Source organism: Chrysemys picta, chromosome 6 (genome assembly GCF_011386835.1).
Source record: "Chrysemys picta bellii isolate R12L10 chromosome 6, ASM1138683v2, whole genome shotgun sequence".
Classification (NCBI taxonomy): domain Eukaryota; kingdom Metazoa; phylum Chordata; order Testudines; family Emydidae; genus Chrysemys; species Chrysemys picta.
In genome coordinates this window covers 115,413,974-115,438,798 of record NC_088796.1, presented here as the reverse complement: position 1 = coordinate 115,438,798, position 24,825 = coordinate 115,413,974, and the positions used below count along the sequence as shown (strand labels likewise).

The 24,825-nt window shown below is 42.4% G+C and overlaps 1 long non-coding RNA gene across 1 annotated transcript in view; it reads left to right on the top strand.

Moving 5' to 3' along the window:
* LOC135972274 (uncharacterized) overlaps positions 1-24,502 on the top strand; it is a 213,159-nt gene extending 188,657 nt beyond the window's left edge. The window contains exon 3 of the long non-coding RNA XR_010588700.1: positions 24,150-24,502. This is a non-coding gene — a long non-coding RNA (uncharacterized LOC135972274). The remainder of the gene's footprint in view (positions 1-24,149) is intronic.
* The last annotated feature ends 323 nt before the right edge of the window (positions 24,503-24,825 follow it).

Genomic DNA, 24,825 nt, shown 5'->3' with positions numbered 1-24,825 from the left:
CAGATTGGATCATTCATTGTTTTGCCTAAAAAGCAAGTACTGTCCAAACCCAGTCATAGATTTATTCATAGATCCAGTCAAAGATGTATTTTAGTCATTTCTGGTTTAAATTGAGATCCCTTCCCTTTATAACTCACTTATCCTCCGCCATTCCCAAGTCAAGGGTCGTATATACTGACCCAATAGCACATCTTGAAAACTAGAGCCAATCAACAATTTTAAGCATCGTTTTCGTTCTTAGTGACCCAGAATTAGTAAAGTTTGACTACGTTTATTTCAGAAGCATTTTGGCTGTAGAGCAGTACAATCATCCAAATATTTCAAGGCTTAATCATCTGACTTTTGACACTGACAACTGCTTATTTTCCTTTTCTTTGTTTTAAAATATACTGCTGAATGTTCAAAAGTAACATTTCAGATTTCGAAACCAGGACAGTGTCTCTATTTAATAATTCAAATGAAGGGCCCAAAACCTGAAGACTGGAGAGAAAAAAATAATAGGGTTACAAGGTTTACATTTCTTTTTTGTTTTGCTTTGAAATCTCATTTTGTGTCTTATTTTGTGCCTAGCACTGTCACTTGGAAACATCCTGAAATGCTGCAATTTATACGGTGACTGCTGTGATATTCCCCAGTATAAGGTAGAGCTGTTCATATCAGCCAGTAGCATCTTTCTCACACTCTGGCAAGTATTCCTAGCCTGTTTATACAACAGAGAATCTCAGCCATTGTCTTTTTCCATCCCTGTAGAGCAAAAAATATAAGTCCAATCTGGCACTTTTACTGAGTAGAAGAGTCAAGCAACTTCCTATGGGAAGCAACCTTCTCCTACTATAGGCATTGTTGAGTATTGCCATAATTTAAGTCCATATCTTGTCCATAGACACTAAAGTCTGCATCACATGAGCAGAAGTGCATATCCAGCTACTCAGACAAGTGCATCAAGTCCAAGAAAAAGACCTGCCACCATAAGCTGAGATGAAACCCATCACACCAGCCCAACACATGATACTTGTTTTTGCAAATTTGCTCAGAAGCAACTTGCATATCTCTGTTGCTGGCATCTTGGTTGTATTCATGTTTTGCAATTTTCATGGTGATCCATGTCCTCTTTCCACAGCCAGGGTTGATTTGCATAGTCTGTCTTGTAATCTACATATAACATGGTGGGAGAATACTGTACCATATTTTGCCTCACACCATGAGCAGCACCATTTATTGTGCTAACTTGTCTTATTCCTTGCACAGCTGTATAAATGGGGTAGAGAGCTATGATTTTATTTATGTAGCCATTTCCTCTTTAACTCTTGAGCATTTGCTGCTTGATTTTGTTTACATAAAATTTCTGTGGATTCTTTTGTGTTTTTTTTTCCTGCCCCTATTCCAATTGTGAATAATTATCCAGCGTGTCGATAAATCTGTCTGTAGCATGATGGCAGTGCCAACCCTGGAACAGGCTTCAGTTAACAGTCAAATCTAGTCTGTTACTTGGAATTAGATCAAACTGAACTACCTTTCATATATCCTATATTCCTTTCCAAAAACAGATGGCTAGATATGTGGTGTGTATTCAGTCAAAGACAACATCTCTTTATATCAATCTGTTTTTCTCCCTTTTCTTTCCATAATCTCCCTCCTTTCTGTTTAACAGTGCTACCAAGTTACTGTCTTCTAAATAAAACATTCACAAAAACAGATAATGGTAATAAAATTGCTTCCTTTTAATAAGATAAAGTGCAAAGCATGTGACAAGAAAGGCAGTTATCGAAAACGATTTGTCTTCTGTGCAGGTTACACTGACATAGCTTTTAAATAACCATTTATAAGAAATGTGTGTGTATGTGTGTATATAGCACCACCACCACCATAACTTCGCACGGTTCTCTACAGAATTAAGACAGACACAGTGTAATAGGGTTGCACTGTAACACTCACTGCTAGTGCACCTTGCATCTGGGAATGCAGCTGTCACTGTGTCTGGTGCACCCTTGCAGCTTGTTGCTCACTGTGCTATAGTCGTTCATCTGGTAACTTGGCACTCTGGCCAGGTGACCATTTAGTCCACTCCTTCTGCGGTAACAAAGTCCAATAGGTCAAATATCCAAATGCTTTCTCTTGGTGGTATTCAACCCCAGCTTGGGACCTGTGCTTTGTCATTGGCTGGTAGGGGAACCCAGGCCCACCCAATACACCAGGTTCTAGGCCAGGAGACCCTATAACCAGTAATCCATGTCCTCAGTCCCCATTGCTGTTTCCCTGGCCTCCTTCCTACCAAGCTGCTCTATCTTTCCTTCTCATTCTGTGTTTGCCACTGGACCCTGTGGCTATTACATCCCTTGTAGCCTCATGTCAGATTCCTTTCTCCATTGCAGGATCCAGTAAGCCAGAGTGCTTACTTTCCCTTGCTCATGATGACCTCTCTCCTCTCAGGAAAACACCGTAGGTTTCTTTCCTTGCAGCCCCTTTCTGTTCTCAGCTTCTTGGCTTTATAGTGCTGGCCCAGTCCTTCCCGAGCTGGGCTTCATTTTCAATCACCCCTGGCCCTCCTCTTGTCATGTGACACTAGATGACCTTATTGACTTCTCAGGCCCTTGTTAACCCTATGAGTGCTGATGTGGGGTGCACACCCTATCACACACAGTCCCTGTCCTCAACAGCTAACATTCTATGGGTCAAGTAGTGATACACTCAGGGTATGTCTACACTGGAAAAAAAAAAGTTTTCTTAACGGGTTAAAATAGCAGTGAAGACACAACAACTCTGCTGTTAACTCAGGTTAACAGCTGGAGTTGGAGCCGGAGCCTGAGGCAAAAGTTGTCATGTCATGTCTTCACTGCTATTTCTCTCAAGTTAGCTAACCCAAGTTTAGAGCACACACATTTTGCAGTGTAGATGTACTCTTCCTCATGATGGTTTAAACAGTATTCCATCATTGACTTCACTGAGACTATTCCTGCATAAAGATATTATTCAGTGTTAAGGATAATATGAACTGATCCTCGCTCAGGCAAAGATAGACCCAGAGTCTGACACACTCATGTTGTATAGTACCTTACTCTACACCCGGCTCCACTGAAGTGGAGTGAAGTATGATTCGCTATGACCAAGGGTCATATTAGACAAAAGTAAGAAGACAGAAAGTGTGATTGTGAAACAAAACAATTAATGTGAGCAATATTACTTTGTAAATTAATCCAAAGTTCTGATATGCTTTGAATTAAGAATCCATGTGTGATGTGTAGAATAACAGGAATGGATAAAATAGAATGGTTGGGAGCTTAAGGGCTTTTCCTCTACACAACTCCACACTCTGCGACTTGCTATACACACTCACTCACTCTTGTTGAGATGCCTGTGGGCCTGCTTGGGGATGTGGACTCTTTTCAGATACATTTACTCCCTTCTCCCCATTCTCTTCCCTATCTCCCCATTCTCTTCCCTATCTCATCACACAAGATGAGGCAACTTCACCTCACCATATAATGTTAATACACCCAGGATGACCTGCAACCACCAGAATTGGTGAGCCTCCCCTTTCTATTTTGATCTGCTTTAATCACCTCAATGCTTCCATCTGCTGAGGAATTCAAAGACTCAGCAGGGCTAATACTGCGGTCAGCAAAAGCTTTTGCAAAGAACTTTGAGAGATTGGAAGGGCCACTTTTGAGCTGTCCAGGTGTTGAAGGGATTGGAAATTATACCCTTTTCAATAGTAGTGCAGTGACCATTCTTGACTTGTACTCCCTGAAGCTCCAGGAACCATTGTACATGCCTGGAGATCCCACTGGAGCCATGCTCCTCCACCAATATGCCACTCCATTAAATCCGAGGGATAGAAGACAAAAAGGAAAATAAGTAATAATAGAGAACCTAATACAATGTATTGAAAGGAGAGCGAAATCAAACTCTGATGTTAATACAAAACAGCATAAATCAGATGCCGTAGAAACCAGTCTCTATGACCTCTCCATCTTCTATATTTTCTGTATTTAATTATCTCCATTCTAATTTCATCCTTGTGGCTAAATATAGCCAGGCCTGCAACTTTTCAGAAATAGCCTCAGGAAACCCAATCAGTAAGGAGATTCTTCTCCTATATTTACTTCACAGTATCCTTTTGGAGTCCTTGACAGTCTGCATAATCATTCAGTGTCTATGATCATTTACCTTGTTCTCTGGTATATCAATAATTATCTTACCACTGTGGGTAGCGTGACTATTTTCTGTGAAATTTCTGCAATAAAATTCAGGGCAGAAGTTAAAACTGAGGACTGAAATCAATCAGTCTGATTTATATATAGCATTTTAAATCAAATTTCTACATGACACAAATGTATTGAAATTATGATCTTGCTGCAATGTGAAGTTCTAGGAATTCACTTTTAAGTTACTTTAGGCTTACAAGGACACTGTCAAGGTATATTAAAATATTTTTTGATTTCTGTTGTTTGCTGAGTTCCAAAAGACTACAAATGTTTACAAAGTCCTGATTTGCTGGACTGTGAGCTGGGGTTCACCACAGGATCTGGGAAGGAATGAATACTGCCTTGTGTCACAGAATTAAAACAGAAATGTGTAAAATGGTAGGTTTAATACCAAAATATTACTCAGCCACTGGATGTTTGTGTGATGTACAGAGTTCCAGATGGTGTAGTCCTTAGTAAACAAGAGATAGAAGGCCGGAACTCAAGCTGTATGGATGCCTATTTGTCTTTAAGTGTAGTTGTTTTCTTTAATACATGTTTACTGATTTCTGTAATCCCAGGCGGCTTTGTTGGTGCTAATGTAGGCTTGGTTCTGCAGTACTCTCTTGCTGCCAACATATTCTGCTTCCCTGGGGCAGAATGGTCATTAGATGTATATAATCCTGAATCTACCTGCCCTGGGTCTTCCCCGACCAACCTCCAAAAGTTTTGCATACTAGAGTTCAAGGGACCCACATCATTCACAGTTCCTGTGCATCTTTCCACCCTGGTTCTGTTAAGTCAGGGTTCTCCATGGCCACAGGAAGAGGGCAGGACTTGGGTCTGAATGCACAATAGAGTTTATTGGAAGGTTGCCTATGAGTGCTGAGTTGCTGACATATTATGTTTCTCTAGAAGATAGAAACATTTATTCTGATCTCCTGATAGTATTGATTGGTAGGTGCAGTGTTATTGTAGCAGTGTCTGTCCCAGGATATTAGAGAGATCAGGTAGGTGAGGTAATATCTTTTATTGGCCCAGCTTTTGAAGAGCTGTGTGCAAGTGCAAAAGCGTTTCTCTCTTACCAACAGAAGTCGGTCCAATAAAAAAAATATTACCTCACCCACCGCGTACCTCTAGTATTGGTTGGGGGTGGCCAGGATACAACTGCATGATAGGCACCTCAATATGGATTTAGGTGTTTGACTGTTGGGACTCTCTTTTTTTTTTTTCAAAAGTTTAAAACTTGTTTGTGCCTCAGTTTTCTGTTTGATGATGACAGGAGGTTATTAGCCATGCCACAGTAGCTAAAACCATGATACAGAATAACCCCTTCTTTCTCACAGCTGGCTACTACCCTGATTTCTGAGCACTGTAAGTATACTGAGAGTTAAATGCAAGCCATGTTACAGCTCTGAGGAGATTTCAGACACAGCCACAAGCCCAAATATGGATTGTGCCTTTTTGACTAATAGTGGTTCAGCATCCTCCAAGCAGAGTTCAGAAGTGAAGAAGCAGGAACGGCTAGCACAATGTGTCGTCGGAAACCCATTATTTATAAAACTCATCTCAATATTTATTCTGCTACTACTCCTGCAACACATTTGGTTTTAAGATGGAGATTAAAGCTTACAAGCTGTAGGCTGCAGTCCGCTGGTTATTTTTGTCAGAAAGACAAGCAACAGTTCAGTATTGTTTCCCCTTTGGCCTGAGTGGCTAGTCGGTATTCAGGGGGTTGGCAGAGTTGTTTCTATTAGGATGACAAATCAGTTATTAGAGGCAGGTATATTCTTGGTGTAATCTTCAATTACAACAAATGTACACAAAGTCCTGTTTTCCTGAATGCAGTTCAGACAAATAACGGCAGGTACTTTCCCTGCTCAGAAATCCCTAAGAGGGGCACTTCAGCACGCTCTGTGCCCAAGAAGGTCTGTCCCTCTATTTCCTCTCAGGGTCAAACTCTCAACTCCTTCTCCTGGCTTTCTTTGCCAACACACACACAGCCTGCAAGAGATATCTTAACCCTTGTGTTTGCAACAAGGAAACCCCACACTCCACAGGCATAACTCTGACCTGCCATGCAGCCTAGTGCCTTGGTGCAAATCTTAGGCCCCAGCTAGTTGTCTTTACTATAAAAAGGAACTTGATTGTTCCTTCTGTTGAGCTTGAAGGAGAATGTTTAGTGCTTATTGGCTGTGATGAGGTGACTGCGGATATAAGACCCGCTTGCTGGATGCAATTAGCACCTTTCAGCATAACAACATTCTAGCCTAGACAGAGTAGGCTTTGTAGTAAAATAGACTATCATTAGATTGCTTGTTACTACTACAGTATGCATTTCTATTTGATTTTTAGGAGGAAGATGATCTCTTCCTAGCACTTTGTTACAGCCTTTTACAATTGCAAACTTGAATATTACTGTCTTTGATTTACACACTATTCTAAACACACACACATATAAAATCTGTTTAAGCACAGACTGATTGGTTTATTTAAAAATATGGATTTGAAAAAGGTCTTGAACACCTCAGTTCACCTTGCTGTGTTGCCTTTAAAAAGAAAACCTCAATAGAGGTTAATACCATAGGCCCTGGGAGTCTACTAAGGTATAGACACAGATACAAATATGCTTTCCAGAATTCATGGAAAACTAAATATCCATGAATTTCATTCTAGAAGGATAAAATCTTGTGTAATTTGTAAAAAGCATGATACTCTTTCCAAGAAGGGCAGCCTTATACACGGGTGTAATGGTGTCGCTAGGGAGCAGTGTTGCCTAATGGATACAGCAGTGGACTGGGACTCGAGACCTTGGTTCTATTCCTAGATCTTTCACTGCCCTCCTGGTTTACCTGAGTCAATTCATGTCTCTCTGTGCCTCTTTTTCCCCATCTGTAAAATGGAAATAATTCTTGCCTCCTTTATAAGGGCTTTGGATGAATGAAAATTATTTATAAGAGGCAGATGTTCTTATTAAACATACATGATCATTCTTCAGCTCACATGATGGGTGAGCTTTTTCACTTTGTCCTCAAGAAGCTCTTGTTAATAGATTGTTGTTCTATAAAATGTGATGTGAGGACATCTTAAAGCTTGCCACCTTGTTTAACATTTCTTACATGATTTCAGTTCCAGAGATATTGAAATACTCTGCAACTTGCAAGTAAAAACTGGCCTTAATCTTGGATCAAACTACATTAACATTATCAGACTGAAAAACTTTATAGTGGCAATTGAAAAGTCTCTCAAATGCATAAATGATGGGTTTATTATTGTTCTTGCCCAGCCACAGACACATCAGTAAATCCATCAGCAAGAGGCTGTGTACATCTGCAGAAAAGGACCTGGGGATTATAGTGGATGAGAAGCTGGATATGAGTCAGCAGTGTGCCCTTGTTGCCAAGAAGTCTAATGGCATATTGGGCTGCGTTAGTAGGAGCATTGCCAGCAGATCGAGGGAAGTGATTATTCCCCTCTATTCCGCACTGGTGAAGCCACATCTGGCGTATTGCATCAGTTTTGCCCCCCTCTCTCCCCCACTACAGAAAGGATGTGGACAAATTGGAGAGAGTCCAGCGGAGGGAAACAAAAATGATCAGGGGGCTGGGGCACATGACTTACGAGGAGAGCCTGAGGGAACTGGGCTTGTTTAGTCTGCAGAAGAGAAGAGTGAGGGCCGATTTGATAGCAACCTTCACAACTACCTGAAGAGGGCGGGGGGTTCCAAAGAGGATGGAGCAAGGCTGTTCTCAGTGGTGGCAGATGATAGAACAAGGAGCAAGGTCTCACAAGTTGCAGTGGGGGAGGTTAGGTTGGATATTAGGAAACACTATTTCACTAGGAGGGTGGTGAAGCACTGGAATGGGTTACCTAGGGAGGTGGTGGAATCTCCATCCTTAGAGGTTTTTAAGGCCCAGCTTGACAAAGCCCTGGCTGGGATGATTTAGTTGGTGTTGGTCATGCTTTGAGCAGGGGGTGGGACTAGATGTCCTCCTGAGGTCTCTTCCCTCCCTAATCTTCTATGATTCTATGATATCAGTTTTGAGAAAGTTGAGGAAAACTCAGTCGCCTTGCTGCCAGACTAGTCAACATGAAATCTGGCAGGAGGGAATACAGGAAGCTTGAGGAGTTGTGGGCATCAGGAGTTCAAAACAGAAGTGCTTGGTTTGAATGTCTTTCACATGTCCTATGCCATCTACCATCAGTTTGCTAGGCAGGCCAGAACAATAATGATCAGGATGAGAAATGATCTTTTGTCTGTCCTCCACTTGTAATAGACAGTAACAAATGGTTGGCATAGATACAGCCCAAGTTGGGAGCATTGTTAGGGAGATTAAGACAGGCAAATTTTGTGGGCTTGTGTTTCATGATGGTCATAGTCACCCTTCTAAAGTTTCTTACTTTTTACTGCAAGGATCTCTTGTTTTTTGAGACTTTGCAAAAGCTAGACAGTCATATGCTGGAACTCACATCAGTGAAAAACAATCCTGGCCCTCCTATCTAAAACTTGTCTTTAGAAATACCAATTTTTGATGGGCAAATATTTCTAATGCTTGGGATATAAAACTTCAGAATCAAAAAATTAGACTAGTTGGTGGAAGATAAGAGACAGTGCTTCTTATTAACCACAACAGCATCTAGGTCAGATTGAATCTATTAAAGCATCTAGAAACATGTAGGGAATACTGGGCATGCCCAAATATAAGAATTAGTATAGTCAGTCCCATATTAGCATTGTATCATTTCATTTACCTAGTCACTCTCTTTCTAGTAACTCCAGATATATCCTGATCACTTTCAACCCATTAGCTTCCCATTAAGAGTGGTCAGTCAGGATGTTGGAGGATGAGTTTCCAATAGTCCATTTTTGTCCTCAGATAAGTGTGCATAGCTCCCATGTAATTAAACAGGACTTTGTGTATTTATGTATGTAAATGAGAACAGAAGTTTGACCTAAACTAGGTGAATTTACTGTTAAAGAGACTCCTCTCCTCCTTCTACACAGTGCGGCCTAAAAATAAGCACTACAGACTTAGTTTCCTATTTTATATAATGGAAAATGCAGTATTTTTACTCTGTTTAAAAGGTGTTCTAAAAGCAATTACATATACAGCAGTTTCAACACCAGTGGTTACCTCAGTGACTCTCACATGGATGTGATAGGTAGCCCAAGTAAATCTGAATAGAACTGGCATCTTATTAAGCTTGGTTACTCGGTCTTATTCTGTGATGTGAGAGACAGAATCAGAGTTTGTTGAAGCAATCGTATTCCAGGGAGATAATACTGTCAGCCATCACAACTTCTGCATAAGCACTTGTAGCTTTCAAAAGTACTATAAGGGACTGCGTTAAGTAAAATTTCCACAAATTAAAGCTGGATTGCAAACCACAGAATCAAAAACGATACCATAAATTCAGTTATTTTACATTGGTCCTGCTCTTTCCCACACATGATCTCATGTTACATCAGAAAAACAGATTGGGAGGATGGCTATAACTCCCCCACTTGAGACCCAGGAGCTAGACCAGTGTTTCTCAACTGGAAGGTCATGACAACGTGGGGGAGCATGTCACAAAAAGCAATCTGGGTAGTTGTTAAGCATTGAAAATGTTATGACAGTCTAAAGCATCACTCCCCCACTCCCTTCACACTCTTATCCTTCAAGGTCAAGTATTCTGTCAATCTCTCGAAACACACACACACACACCAATAAGTCTAGATAATACTTAGTCCTGCTTTGAGTGCAGGGGACTGGAATCTCGGGGTCCATCCCATTTCTATGATTCTAATTCATGCTGGTTTATCATTATTATCACTGATACTTTTTACACTTTTATACTAAATGTAAGGCAGTTGTGATTTTTTTTTTTTACCTTGAATAAAAGATCACCAACCTGAAAAGATTGGGAAACACTGATCTAGCGCATCAGGTGATATTAAAACTTAAGCAAGATACAATATTACCTTGAAGGTGCTCCAGACTTTTGTTTACAAGTGCTCTATCTTCTTCATTTAAATATTTTCTTGTTAAAGTCTCTGAATTTGTTTTTGCTGGTGGATAATAATAATAATTGAACAAATTCACCTTCCAGGTTTGGTGGCTTGGAAAAATGGTTGCTCTTCAAAATGCAGCGCACATGTTGTATGAGCTCCCATATAACTCTGTTATAGTCTCCAACCATAAGGTGAGTCTGTGTAAATGAGGCACTCAACGAGACCTTATATCTCATCCCTCAGTAGTGTTTCAGAGATTCATGTCCTTCGCTTTGTAGGTGTTCTGGATTCTGTCGGCTCATCCATCAATTTCAATACCACAGAACTGGCACTTTAAACCTTGTGCTGCTTCTGTTTTCTCACTGTTATTGCTGCTGTCAATTTTAGTTCTTTAATAACAAGATTTTCTTGATGCTCTTGTACATAGCTGCTTGCATGCTTGGAGTCTGAGAGCCATATGTAGCTCTAATATATATACAAAATTGTACCTTTTGATATTTTATCATTGATGTGCTTATTGGATAACTGATTTAGGTCCCGATCCTGCAAGTTGTTGCTCCCCTTCTGAGAGGTGCAGAGTGCCCTTAACTCCCATTGGCTTATATGGGAGCCAAAGTGCTATAGCATGAGCAGTTTAGCTCCTCCCAGAACTGGGTCCTTAAATAGATATTCCTTCGGCCTCATTCCCAAACTGTTCTTTGAGTATGTGGTTCCATTGTGTGTGTGTATGTGCATTCCATTTAAATTGAACATGTGACGAGCCTTCCCCATTCCCAAAATGATATGGCCCATGTTAGGACTAATCCTAAAATAAAATACTTGATTTTTCAGGGGGAAATGCAGATTAGTCAATCTGGCCATCATCACCCAAATGCAAAACTCGCAGTTACTCTCAATATGCCAAAAGAGGCAGAAAACTCTCGAGGAAAAATAAGTTTGTTTAAAAAAAAGAGTCATTAAATGAAAACCTGGCATGACTTTAACAAGAAATCAAACAACCGTAATTAAAATAAATTAAACCATAATTATACTCCATTTTTCTCTGTTGAATTCTACCTGTCCATTGGATGCTATAGAAAATTTAACCTTCACCAAAATATATCATATCACATGGTCTCGGTTATCATAGAAGATTAGGGTGGGAAGAGACCTCAAGAGGTCATCTAGTCCAACCCCCCTGTTCAAAGCAGGACCAACACCTACTAAGTCATCCCGGCCAGGGCTTTGTCAAGCCGAACCTTAAAAACCTCTAAGGATGGCGATTCCACCACCTCCCTAGGTAACTCATTCCAGTGATTTTCCACCTTCCTAGTGAAATAGTGTTTCCTAATATCCAAGCTAGACCTCCCCCACTGCAATTTGAGACCTTGCTCCTTGTTCTTCATCTGCCACCACTCATAACAGCCTTGCTCCATCCTCTTTGGAACCCCCCTTCAGGTAGTTGAAGGCTGCTATCAAATCGCCCCTCACTCTTCTCTTCTGCAGGCTACACAAGCCCAGTTCCCTAAGCCTCTCCTCGTAAGTCATGTGCCCCAGGCCCCTAATCATTTCCGTTGCCCTCCCCTGGACTCTCTACAATTGTCCACATCTGTTCTGTAGTGGGGGGCCCAATACTGGACTCAATACTCCAGATGTGGCCTCACCAGTGCCAAATAGAGGGGAATAATCACTTCCCTCGATCTGCTGGCAATGCTCCTACTAATGCAGCCCAATATGCCATTAGACTTCTTGGCAACAAGGGCACACTGTTGACTCGTATTCAGCTTCTCATCCATTTTAATCTCCAGGTCCTTTTCTGCAGAACTGCCGCTTAGCCAGTCAGTCCCCAGCCTGTAGCAGTGATTCTTCCATCTTAAGTGCAGTTCTCTGCACTTGTCCTTGTTGAACCTCATCAGATTTCTTTTGGTCCAATCCTCCAATTGGTCTAGGTCACTCTGGACCCTATCCCTACCCTCCAGTGTATCTACCTCTCCCCCCAGTTTAGTATCATCCGCGAACTTGCTGAGGGTGCAATCCATCCCATCATCCAGATCATTAATGAAGATGTTGAACAAAACCAGCCCCAGGACAGACCCCTGGAACACTCTACTTGATACTGGCTGCCAACTAGACATCGAGCCATTGATCACTACCCATTTAGCCTGACGATTTAGCCAGCTTTTATCCACCTTTATAGTCCATTCATCCAATCCATACTTCCTTAACTTGTTAGCAAGAATACTGTGAGAGAACATATATATCTCCTCAATATTTATTCCACTCTATATGCATCCGAAGAAGTGGGCTGTAGTCCACAAAAGCTTATGCTCTAATACATTTGTTAGTCTCTAAGGTGCCACAAGTACTCCTGTTCTTTTTGCATATCAAAAGGTTTGCTAAAGTCAAGATATATCTCGTCCACCACTTTCCCCATATCCACAGAGCCAGTTATCTCATCATAAAAGGCAATCAGGTTGCACAGGCATGATTTGCCCTTGGTGAATCCATGTTGGCTCTTCCTAGGGTGATGAGATGTCCCGATTTTATAAGGACAGTCCCGATATTTGGGGCTTTTTTTATATGGGCTCCTATTACTGTCCACCCCTGTCCCCATTTTTTACACTTGCTATCTGGTCACCCTAATTGTTCCCGATCATCTTCCTCTTCTCTGAGTACTTCAAAATGGATTCCTTGAGGACCTGCTCCTTGAGGTCCTGCTCCATGATTTTTTATATTCAGCATATTTATTATTTGTATTATAGTAGTGATTAGAGGCCTCAACCCCACCATGCTAGTCATGCCACAAACACATAGTAAAAGGCAGCCCCGATATTTAAGATCTTATAATTTAAGTGGACAAGTGTTCCTAAATGATGCGTCTTGATAAGACTCTAAATGGGTTGCCACGTTTGGGGCCAGATTAACCCATCGTTGAGCCCGGGTCTAGGGAAAACATCCCCTTCTCCTAGTCAGGTGCAGAGGGGAGGAGCTGGGGTGGGGTGGAGAGCAAATCTGCACTACAGTTGCCCTTCAGCAGTAGCTCCTGTCTCATGGCGCCTGGTTTTCTCCTCCAGGTGTTACATACAGGGTCACAGAGCCACTCAGTTTTGGTCCAGCCACTGTCATGACAGAGGGGCAGTTGGACCAAACCTGAGTGGTACTGCAGCCCCATATGCCAGGTATATATTGTGTGTGTGTGTGTGTGTGTGTGTGTGTGTGTGTGTGTGTGTGTGTGTGTGTAAATACCCTTTGTATATATCACTTACATTTCACAATGGTTACATTGCCTGAAGGCATTTTCATTTACTCTCCAATTTTCAGACATTTTTCCAAATCAGAGGTACAGTCTATATAGATAAAGCCCATTATGGAAACATTTAAAAAACAAACCTGTCACTGCTGCTGTGTTTTCAATTGCTCTTGGGACTAAGGTCAGGAATGCTGGAATAAGAGATGTACTCTCCCAAATGTTAGCTTCATTATATTACATTGTACTTCTCTGTTAGCCGCATAAGAACATAATGTGACAATAAACCAGTGCAATAGACTAGCATATTTATTTTACAATATTTATTTATTACCTTTTTATAGTCAAAGTCTTCCATGCATAGTCAGCAAACATCCAGTTTTTAATTAATTATCTCCCAGTGGGCCTGGCTAATCTACTTTTGCAATAGGTTTTTTAAAGTAAAAGCAAGTATTATAGCAGGTCCACAATTCTACCTCTAGCAGCACTACTGGAAGAGCTACACATACGTCCTTCCTTATCAATCTTCATGTGTTAATTAATCTACCGTATCTTGTCACCTATAAAGGACTAATTTTTTGTTCCAAAAAAATTTATAGGGACGAAAAGTTTATCGAAGACTAAGGACACACAAACGAGCTAGGATAACATAAAAATTGTCCCCAACTCTGACTCAGACTTCACTCAGACTTCAAACTACTTGTTTGGGAGAATCTCACGTATTTAGTTAACATAATTATTAAACATATGCTTCCTTGTAAAGGATCAAATTTAGGGCCATTCAAGAATCTGGCTCTTTATTTAAATAAGAACATAAGAATGGCCATACTGAGTGTAGTAGGTTTGTGCCCGGGCTCGACCCTCCTGGGCGGAGGGGAGCCACACCGACTCACTACAAGCACAGACAGTCAATGCCCAGGCCCTTCGGTGCAGGGCTGAGCGGCCCACAGTTCAGGGAGCTCAGGCCCTCAGGCAGGGCTGAGCAACAGTCAGTTAAGGGGCTCAGGCCCTCTGGTGCAGGGGCCGATCAACAACACAACAGTTTGTGCCCCGCCCTGATCTAGGGCCTGGGCCTACCAAACAAACAAACTGTCACAGCTCAGGCCCTTTGGTGCAGGGGCTGAGCAACTAATCAGTTAGGTAGGCCCAGGTTCCTACACCTGAGCGTTGGGTGAAGAGGAAACCTGCCACCCAAGAGTGGGGTGGCAGGGGGGGACGCAGGCCCATCCACTCCACTGCGTCCCAGCCCGGGGCCCTAGCAGCGGCTCGTGTCGCTGCTGGTCAGTGGGGTGTCCTGACCGAAACACACTGACATTGGCTCACATGTCTCTACAGCCTGACCGGGGTCAGCTACCCCCGGGCTACTTCCGTGTTCCCCCTCAGGGCCTACCTCGTTGGTGATGCCGGGTTCGGGCCAGTCCAGCAGCATCGGTTCCTCTGGTCCAGGGCTTGGGGGCAGGTCTGGCAGTTCCTCGGGGAAATCTGGCCATTGGGGCTCGGGCGGCTCCTCCGGATAATAGCAGGGGCGGAGGGGCTCTGGGGGCTCCTCGCCTTCGTAGTTGGCATGAGGCAGGCCCGACGGATCCTCCCAATACCGGGTGCGGGGAGGGCTCCTCGTAGTGGGCTCGGGGCAGGTCCGGCCAGTTAGGGCAACGGTCTCGGGTCTCAGAGGTCTCCCGGCCGCGAGCTCCCGGTGGCACGTCTGCCCCCTGTGGCGGCTGGGCTCTGACTGAGCTCCGGCGGCCGGCTTTTATACTTCCTGTCCCACCCCTTGACTTCCAGGGGACGGGAACAGGCGGCGGTGGCTCCGCCCACTCGGGTGCCGGCAAGGGTGCTCCCTCTGCTGGGCAGGAGGGGAGCCACACCAACTCACTACACTGGGTCAGACCAATGGTCCATCTAGCCCGTATCCTGTCTTCTGACAGTGGGAGGTGCCAGATGTCTCTGAGAGAATGAATTGAACAGGGTAATTATTGAGTGATCCATCCCCCATCATCCAGTATGAACTTCCTTCAGTCAGAGATTGAAGGACACCCAGAGCACTTCCAAATACAAAACTTTTCAGAATATTTTGTTTCACAAAATACTTAATATTTCAACTTTTAAAGTAAATGTGGGTCAAAAAATGTTGAAATATTGAAATTTATCACAGGATAGAAATTCCAATTTTTGCTCAACTCTGCTACAGCAATGCCCAAAAAGATATTAGCTGTCCCACATGTCCTTCAATTCAACTGTGCCTCAGTTACTGAGTGAGTCAGTTGAGATTGGCAGGGAGCATTTCTCCATCTTTTCACAATCAGGCTGCCCGAGTGAATCTGTACAATGGCGTATCTCAAGCCTTTTATTCACAAGCAGCCTATCGAACTCTCAGCAGCTATGGGTTTTCTGGATGAGATAATGCAACAATTGGATGGCCCATGCCATTCTGTTGTGCTGAGAGAATTTTTCGTGCCAGTAAGTGCCACATGAAAATTAATCCCCTACTGTGACTTGCTCAGGGTATAGAAATAAACCTGTCTCTCACAATGTTACATTCCAAGGAACTGATGAGAATCTGGAGAGGACCCCCATCCAACCTGCTGCTATTGCCTTGTGACAGTTTATTCAGACACGATGGGGGGCAGCCTCCGAGTAGGATTTCCTGTAATCCCTCTTGCAGTGCTGTGCATTCCCCAACTTAAGTGCCTGGTGCATTACTATGCACTTTTGGCACTTATCTTTTTAAGGACCCAGTGTTGACCCTGGGGATCCTGCCTATGCCCTAGGAGAACTGGATGGACTTAAAAAATATTGCTGCACAAGGTGGCCCATGGTGGCCCATCTGTGCCTTGGTGAGATGTGTTAGCCTGATGACTGGGAGTTGTGTTGATGAAACTATTGTTTTACAAGGCCAAATAGAAGGCACCTGTTCTTCTTAAATAAATGATTTATGCCAATAGTTTGAATTCCGGGCAGCTAGCTAGGGTGACCAGATGTCCCAAATGTATAGGGACAGTCCTGATATTTGGGGCTTTTCTTATATAGGCGCCTGTTACCCACCTGCCACCTCCTGTACCAATTCTGTCACACTTACTATCTGGTCACCCTACACCCAGTTCTAAAATATGATGAGAGTAGGGGTCAGTTTGCCCCACTAAGATTGCTGAGTTCATTATCCACAGCTTGTTACTGCTGACAAGAAAGGGACTGAAGCCCTTATTGGTGCTTTTCTACACATCTCTCACACACCTGGACATACATACTGTGGCCATTTCATTTACTGCTACTTGTCCTTCTAGCCATTAATTAATGCACCTATTAGTCTGCCCTTTGGTATTTTCAGTGCATTGTTATTGTTGCAGTCTTGCAGTGGTTGTTTCATCTGTGTCTGAGAAAGAGTAGTAGCTGAGGGATTGGCACTCAAGTGGCAACAGCTGGATCTGAGCTCTCATAGAAAAAGGCAAGTGTCCTTTTGGTGCCCGGCCAATGAGAGCTTGGAGGTAGTGCCTGCAGGCGAGAGCAGCGCATAGACTCCTGTGCCCCCTCCCCCCACCTAGGAGCCAGACCTGCTGACCGCTTCCGGGTGCCAGGACAGCTAAGGACTAGCCTGCCTTAGCCCTGCAGCACCACCTACCGGACTTTTAACAGACCAGTCGGCGGTGCTGACCGGCGCCACCAGGGTCCCTTTTTGACCAGACGTTCCAGTCGAAAATCAGACACCTGGCAATCCTAGCCACAGAACTTCCCCAAAGTAATTCCTAAAGCACATCTTTTTAGAAGAATCATCCAATTTTGGTTTGATGTGATGGAGAATTCACCATGACACTTGGTATGTTGTTCCAGAGGTTAACTACCCTCACTGACAAAAAAAATTGGCCTGATTTACAGTCTGAATTTGATTAATTTCAACATTCAGTCATTGGATCATGTTATATCTTTCTATCCTAGACTGAAGAGGCTATTATCAAACATTTGTTCCCCATGTAGGTACTTATAGACTGGGATCAGCTCTCCCCTTAATCCTCTTTGCTAAACCAAATTGATTGAGCTCTTTGAGTCTATCACTATAAGATATATTTTCTAATCCTTTTAATCATTCTCATGGCTCTTCTCTGAACTCTCACCAATTTTTCAACAGCCTTCTGAATTGCAAACACCAGAACTAGACACATGATTCCAGCAGAAGGATGATCCTCTGAGATTGCCCTCGGGTAAGAAGAATCTTTTTCCTGTGGGTCCAGGGACAGAATAGGCCCACTGCTCCTCCTGCATGTTGTAAGAGGCGACTAAAAGGGTCTGCCTGGAGAGGGATGGGCTCTGCCAGGTTAGAAATTTGCCCAAGACCCACCATATGATGAGTAAGTCAATCATGTCCATACCAGATTGATCACAGCCAGGGTTAATAATGACCACGCCATCCATGTCCCACCAGGGCAGACACAACAAGTATACTATTGATGTAACCGCAATAAAGAGGATTCGTGGAAGGACATTGAGACAAATCGGGAAGTTGAAAGAACTCACATACGAAATGGAACAATACACCTAGCACCTCCTAGGAATCTCTGAGGTCAGATGGAAGAACTTTGGAGAGATACTAACAGAAGAAGGCCATGTACTCTATTACAGTGGAGAGGACAAGCATGTCAACGGCATAGGATTTCTTGTGCATAAAGATCTCAAGAATTCAGTAGGCAGGTTTATTTCCATCCGTCTAAAGCCAGTATCGTTTAATATCACAGTGGTACAAGTCTGCACCCCCACAACAGACTATGATGATGAGCAAATTGAAGATGTTTACAATTAGCTCCAAGACATCATTGATAAGGTACTCAAGAAAGATATCCTGATTGTACAGGGAGATTGGAATGCTAAAGTGGGTACTGACACACAGGCAGATTGACAAGATTATTGTGGCCCTTTCTGTAATGCGGTAACCAATGAGAGAGGATTGAGACCTTTGGAGTTTGCCAGCTATAACAATCTGGTTCTTGCAAACACATTAGGAGCATATAAAGCATCCAGACAATCAATGTGGCATGCACCTATTGTTCTACTTCACAACCAGATTGACTACATCATGGTGCAAAACCGATTTCATTCTGTGATTAACAGAGCTAAAACAAGGATCTTCCCCGGTGCTGATATTGGAAGTGATCACAACCTTGTGATGCTAAATTTTTGGCTGTGGCTAAGAAAAATCATCAGGCCAAAGTTCACCAGAACTAAGTTTGACTTAGGAAGACTCAGAGACCAAAACATTGCAGAGTCATTCCAAGCAATGATCGGCGGAAAATTTACCCTGCTGCTTGCTCTAGAAGGAGATGTAGAAACAATGACCAACAATTTCAATGCTGTAATAAATGAGGCAGCAATGGACATCCTTGGGAAACATCATAAGAGGGCAAAACTATGGGTCACAAATGAAATAATACAAGTGTGTGCCATTAGAAGAGAACATAAGAGAGACAAGAACAGCACTGAGGGAGCTGATAAATACAGAGCAATTGACAGAAAGATCAAGAAAAGAATGAAGGTGGCCAAGGAGATATGGATTGAAAAACAATGCTCTAAAATTGAAGAATGTATCAATAATAAAAATAGCAAACGAGCATTCCACGTTGTAAAAGATCGGACAAAGGAAAGATGGGCCAAAGCTAACACAATTCAAGGCAAAGAAGGGAACAGTCTTACAGTGGAAAGGAACACCATCAACAGGTGGACAAACTACTGCTCTGATCTATGCAACCTGCAGACAAATGGAGCTCCTAGTGTCTTAGAGAGCCCAGATTCAGCAGAGGAGGATGACTTTGCAATACTGGGTGAAGAAGTGGAGACAGCTGTGAAATCACTCAAGAACGGAAAGGCTACAGGTATTGACAACATCCCAACCAAACTGATGAAATTCAGAGGAGAAACAGTAATAGATGTACTCAACGAGATCTGGCAGACCTGTGAGTGGCCCTCCACATGGACACAGTCACTAAACATCACTCTGCCAAAGAAAGGCAACCTGCAATCGTGTCAAAATTACTGGACCATAAGCTTAATCAGCCATCCCAGCAAAGTGATGTTGAAAGTCATATTGAACAAATTGAAGCTATAAGTGGACAATATCATTGCTGAAGAACAGGCTGGCTTTTGTGCTGGAAGAAGTACCACAGAACAGATTTTCAATCTTCGTGTTCTATGTGAGAAGTACTTACAACACCAGCAGGCTATCTACCATGTCTTTGTTGACTTCAAGAAGGCATTTGACAGAGTATGGCATAAAGCTCCCCAGGGCAACCATGAAGAAGTACAGTGTTTGGTCATAAGCTTATTCTTACCATTAAACAACTGTATGCCAAGGCCAGCAGTGCCGTTCTCATCAATGGCACAATAGGAGAGTGGTTTCGCACTACTGTTGGAGTCCAGCAAGGTTGCCTTCTTTCGCCCACACTATTCAACATCTACTTGGAGCACATAATGACTGATGCCCTAGAAGATCACATATGCACAGTCAGTATTGGGGGGGGGAAAGAATCTCAAATCTTCGGTTCACCAATGACATTTATGGCCTGGCAGGCAGCGAAGATGAACTTGCCAACCTTGTGAAACTATTGAATGAAACTTTCGCAAAATACGGCATGGAAATCAGTGCGGAGAAAACTAAGCTGATGACAAACAACCATGGTGGGATCAGCTCACATCACTTTCTATGGACAAGAGCTGGAGACAGTGAAACAGTTCAAGTATTTGGGGGCAATCATCACTGATGAAGGCAGAAATTCTGAGAAGAACTGTGCAAACAATAGCAGCAATGGCAAAGTTAAAGCCAATTTGGAGGAACAAGAACATCTCCCTGCCAAACCGACACTGCTGCATGCACTGATCATCTCCATTTTTCTGTATGTGTGTGAGACATGGACCCTTATGGCAGAACTTGAATGGAAAATACAGGTAGTAGAGATGAGATATGTTCGTAAAATCCTGGGCATCTCCTACTTCAACCACGTCACTAATGAAGAGGTCCACAACATTATCACCCAACGTGCTGGGTCATATGAAGACCTCCTGACGACCATGAAGAAGCGCAAGCTGAAGTGGTACGGCCATGTAACAAGATCATCCGGCCTATCCAAGATCATCCTCCCAGGGACAGTACAGGGGAAGAGAAGAAGAAGTAGACAGAAGAAGAGATGGATTGACAACGTAAGAGTGGACAGGAATGGACTTCATGGAGACTCAAGCCCTGACACACAATTGTTAGGGGTGGAGACAATTGGTTGATTGCTCATCAGTGATGGTGCCCCAACGACCAGTGCGGTTACAGGAGTGGTGATTATGAAGAAGAATCTTTAGGTGGCATAGAGCTTTTGTAGCAGTTCTAGGCAATACCTCTGCTCCATACCCAACATGTGGCGTGTGGGCAGCTGAGTGTAAGTTAAAGCAGCCCTGATTTTTTTCTGTTTGCCAGTGGGGGCAGGCTCAGCACATGCAATGCCTCATCTTTGCCTAAAGCTACCCCTGCCGCTCACCTCAGTGCTCTCGCTCAGAGCACGGCCCTGCCAGACCAGATTATCGGTCCCTATGTTGTTACGTACAAAGGTCATGTTGTATATGGCAATATTTAAATTTTCAAATCTATAGTCATACCTTTTCTGGAATAGATCATCTCTTTTCAGTATATCATCCACTTTAGTCTAACTTTTGGTGATTGATTATTTCTGTTGAAAGCATCCCTTAGTCTTTTTGATAGCCCTTTCAGTTTCTCTTATTTCCCTTAATTTTATTAGCCAAATGCTGCCTGTTGATGGTAGTGTTTTTTTTTAAAGCAAACCGTTGACATTAATTAGCAGCATCTATCATAATTCAAGACAGATGTTAGAGAAATTCTGGCTGTTAATTTTCTTTAATTCAAACCTAAGACCAGTATGGACCAATGCCAGGAAACAAGGAGGTGATTACAATTTGCTAATCTCTCCAGTCATCAAGTCCCCTTAATTTGTTGTGGATTAATGTAGACAGGATTGATCAATTAAACCTTATCATGTTACAGAGGATACATTGAGGGATCTCTCAGCTGGTGCACAGTTGGCATATCCAGCTCTTGGGTCATCATCCCACTCTCAGCTAGTGTAGAGGGCATGTCAGGGCCAGAGAGGTAGTGCTGCGGAAGTATATACTATGTTCAGACAGCATCCCTTAGAGATCTTAGCCTGATGGTGTAAAGTAGAGCATTCCCCAGGTTGCCCTCATTTATGCTGGGGCTCTGAGTAGTGCAGATCCACCCTGGAAATTGGGGACTTATATCCAGCTCCCATGTAGACCCCACCCCTCTGTTGTGTTGAGTAGAATCTTGGCAAAGGAGAGAAATCTGGGCCTGTGTGGTTTTGAATGCTATTGAGCATATGTATATAAGGAAATTTAGTGTTGTGTTTTTTGGGTTTTTTTTGTGCTTTCAGTCACAATAAACTTCACTTTAGCGTACAGGAAACTGAACAAAAATGAATAACCTAGAACAATTTTGCATCTAAAATGGAAAAGGTAGGCAATTGTCATCACAAAGTATCTTTTGTAGTGGAGTGGGAACAGAGATTTCATTAAAAACAATTTTGGAGTTTGAACATTCAGTGTTTAGAGCAATTTTAAAATACCGGAGTTAAGCATTTTCTATAGTTCTGTAGTTTATAAAAAAAATTAAACAGCTTTTGGATGCTTTACACAAAAGGGTATTTTTTTATTTGTTTTTCTTTTCTTTTTTTGCTCCTAATCTTCATAGGAATTTTTTAGATCTGAAGTGTATTCTTTGTTTATAAGCAACTTTTTTTTTTTAATCACTGCTGGTCACTTTGGAAAATCTTTGTCTAAAACTTCATAATTGTTAATGCTACAGCATAGATCTCCTCTGTTAACTGAATAAACAACATAATGTCATGACCATGATCAATCATGACCTAACAAAGGATGTATTACCATATTTTGTGCTGTATTACAGCACTAGTTTTTTATTGAACTTTTCCTGAACTTTTCCAAGCCAACCTTACCTAGAAGTATCCAGCCTTACACTGAAGCCACCATCAACTCCATAAGCTTGGTTCCTTTCCTTGCAGTCAGCTCCATAATGTGAACACAAAATAGTACAGTACGTTATTTCTGTGGAAGGGACACAAGCTCTAGTCTGGAAAGTCTATCATAAATCTCGATGTAAAGCTTAAGGAGCTCTGATCACTGCATATAGGTACTTATCTTTTCCATGTGTATTTTAGTCACATTGACAAAGGCATAACAAAATCCAGTGGCTGGAAGTTCAAGGTAGACAAATTTAACTTTGAAATAAGATACAATTTCCTAGCTGTGAGGGTAATTAAATATTGGCACATCTTAGCGGGGAGAGGGTGGATTCTCCATCATGGTGTGGTGTCTTTAAAACAAGATTAGAAATCTTTTAGACGGATATGCTTTCAATCCCCCTGTTCATTCCCTTCCTTCATGGCCCATGGGGGAAGGTTTGCCTGCACTACCCTCAACATGGTCATAACACTTGCATGCTGGTATTAAGACAATGACTATTATCAAATCTCATTCACTGGCCTTCAGCCAGTTGCCTTCAGGGGTCAGGAAGGATCTCCCCCCCCCCCCCCAGATGCACAATTGTTCACATGTATTCTGAGTTTTGTTTTTGTTTTTCACTTTCCTCTGAAGCGCAAGAGATTGGCTACAGAGGGAGATGAGGTACTGGGTGGGATAGACTAGGGCTCTGATGTGACAAAGAGAATTCCCTTGGATGCTGAGCTGGAGTGTCTTGCTCACATGCTCAGGGTCTGTCTGAACGCCAGATTTGGGATCACAATTAATTTTCCTCCATGTCAGATTGGCAGGGACCATGGGTTTTGTTTTTGTTTTTTTTCTTTGCTGCATGGGGCATGGATCACCATGGTAGGCTCACCTGGAGAGATCTCTCCTAATCAATTTCCTGCCATTACAAGAATGACTTGGGCATTGGCAACACATTAGTCTCTCCTGTTCTCTGCCTGTGGTACACAACAATGTAGTCTGAGGACTGAAATGCTTTAGTATAACTAAAGACATTGGGCTCAGTAAAGGGGTAACTTGGTGATATCTGATGGCCTGTGATATGCAGGGAGTCAGACAAAATTATCTAATATCTCATCTGGCATTAAAAAACATAAATGGCACACAGTTTTGTGTGAGACAAATTGGAGTGAAAAATATTCTTAGTGAGGAGGAAAATGACTTCAATAAATTACTATAATTTTTGTTTCGGGGTTATATTCTAAGGAGAGTCAAATGGGTTTCAGCTGTTTAAACACTATGGTTCTAATGTATTCTTACTGGAGTAGCATCTAGGAATCTCAAACACGGATCAGGGCACTATTGTACTAAGCCCTCTTTTAAAATAAACAAACCTCATGCAAACAAATCACCAAAAACACAAAGACAGTCCTGCCCGGGGAGCTCTCTCAATCCAGGATTTAGACAATATGCCACAGTGGAATAAACAGAGAAATGTGGGAGAGGGAAAAGGAATAGAAGAGACAAGTGTATTTACATAAGTGTATAATCACTTTGGTCTCAGACCTGGTTGAAAAATTTCCAGCAGAACATTCTTCCATCAGAAAAATGCTGATTTGTCAAAACCAAAATGTTCCATGTTGATTTCAATTATATGTAGTTTATATCAAGAGTTGAACTTCATACTTTGTAGATTATATCTCATGTGTTCCATTCCCCACCTTCACTTCTCATTCCAAATCAGAGCCCAGAATCACTTTGGTCTGTCTGGGAACATCATTAAGCTTAAATGACCAGAGAAGCAGCTCAAGCAAAAAGGCATCATTCCGACATCATTGCACGTCAAAAGGAACGAGAGAGCAGTCATCAGGGAGCATGCTGATTGGTGAGGACACTGCATGTGAGAAACGACATGTTCCTTGCATCCTGAAAGAACCAAATCTGAGGCAACAGCAGCTCTCAGAATCTTGCCGCTGAAAAAGGCAGAATGAAAAGGTGAGCTGAGCATGTGACAGAGTCACTTATAAGCTGGAAGCCACTCATAGTGGACCATAGTGATCTAGCAGTGGAAGTCCTTCCCCTCAGCAGCTCCTGGGCTGCTGTTTACTGCCTCCCCATGCGTTAGAAACACACGAACTCGTATTCATGACACTCTAGCTGAACTGGCCTCTGAAGATGGAGGGAACTAGCTTTTTAAAACTCTGCTGAGCCAGTTTCCTTTTGTGGGAATTTATGTCTGGGGACAACTCTATAAAATTGTTCAGATAATGAGTTGTTTTAAAAGTGACCTTTTCAACCATTAAATTCCTGTTCAGTGAAGTCTGGTGATACTCTAAAGGCTATTAATACAGCATGTGCATTTATGTGTGAATTTATATTTAATGGATATTGTTGTTTTGTGTGGAAATGACATTTTAAAT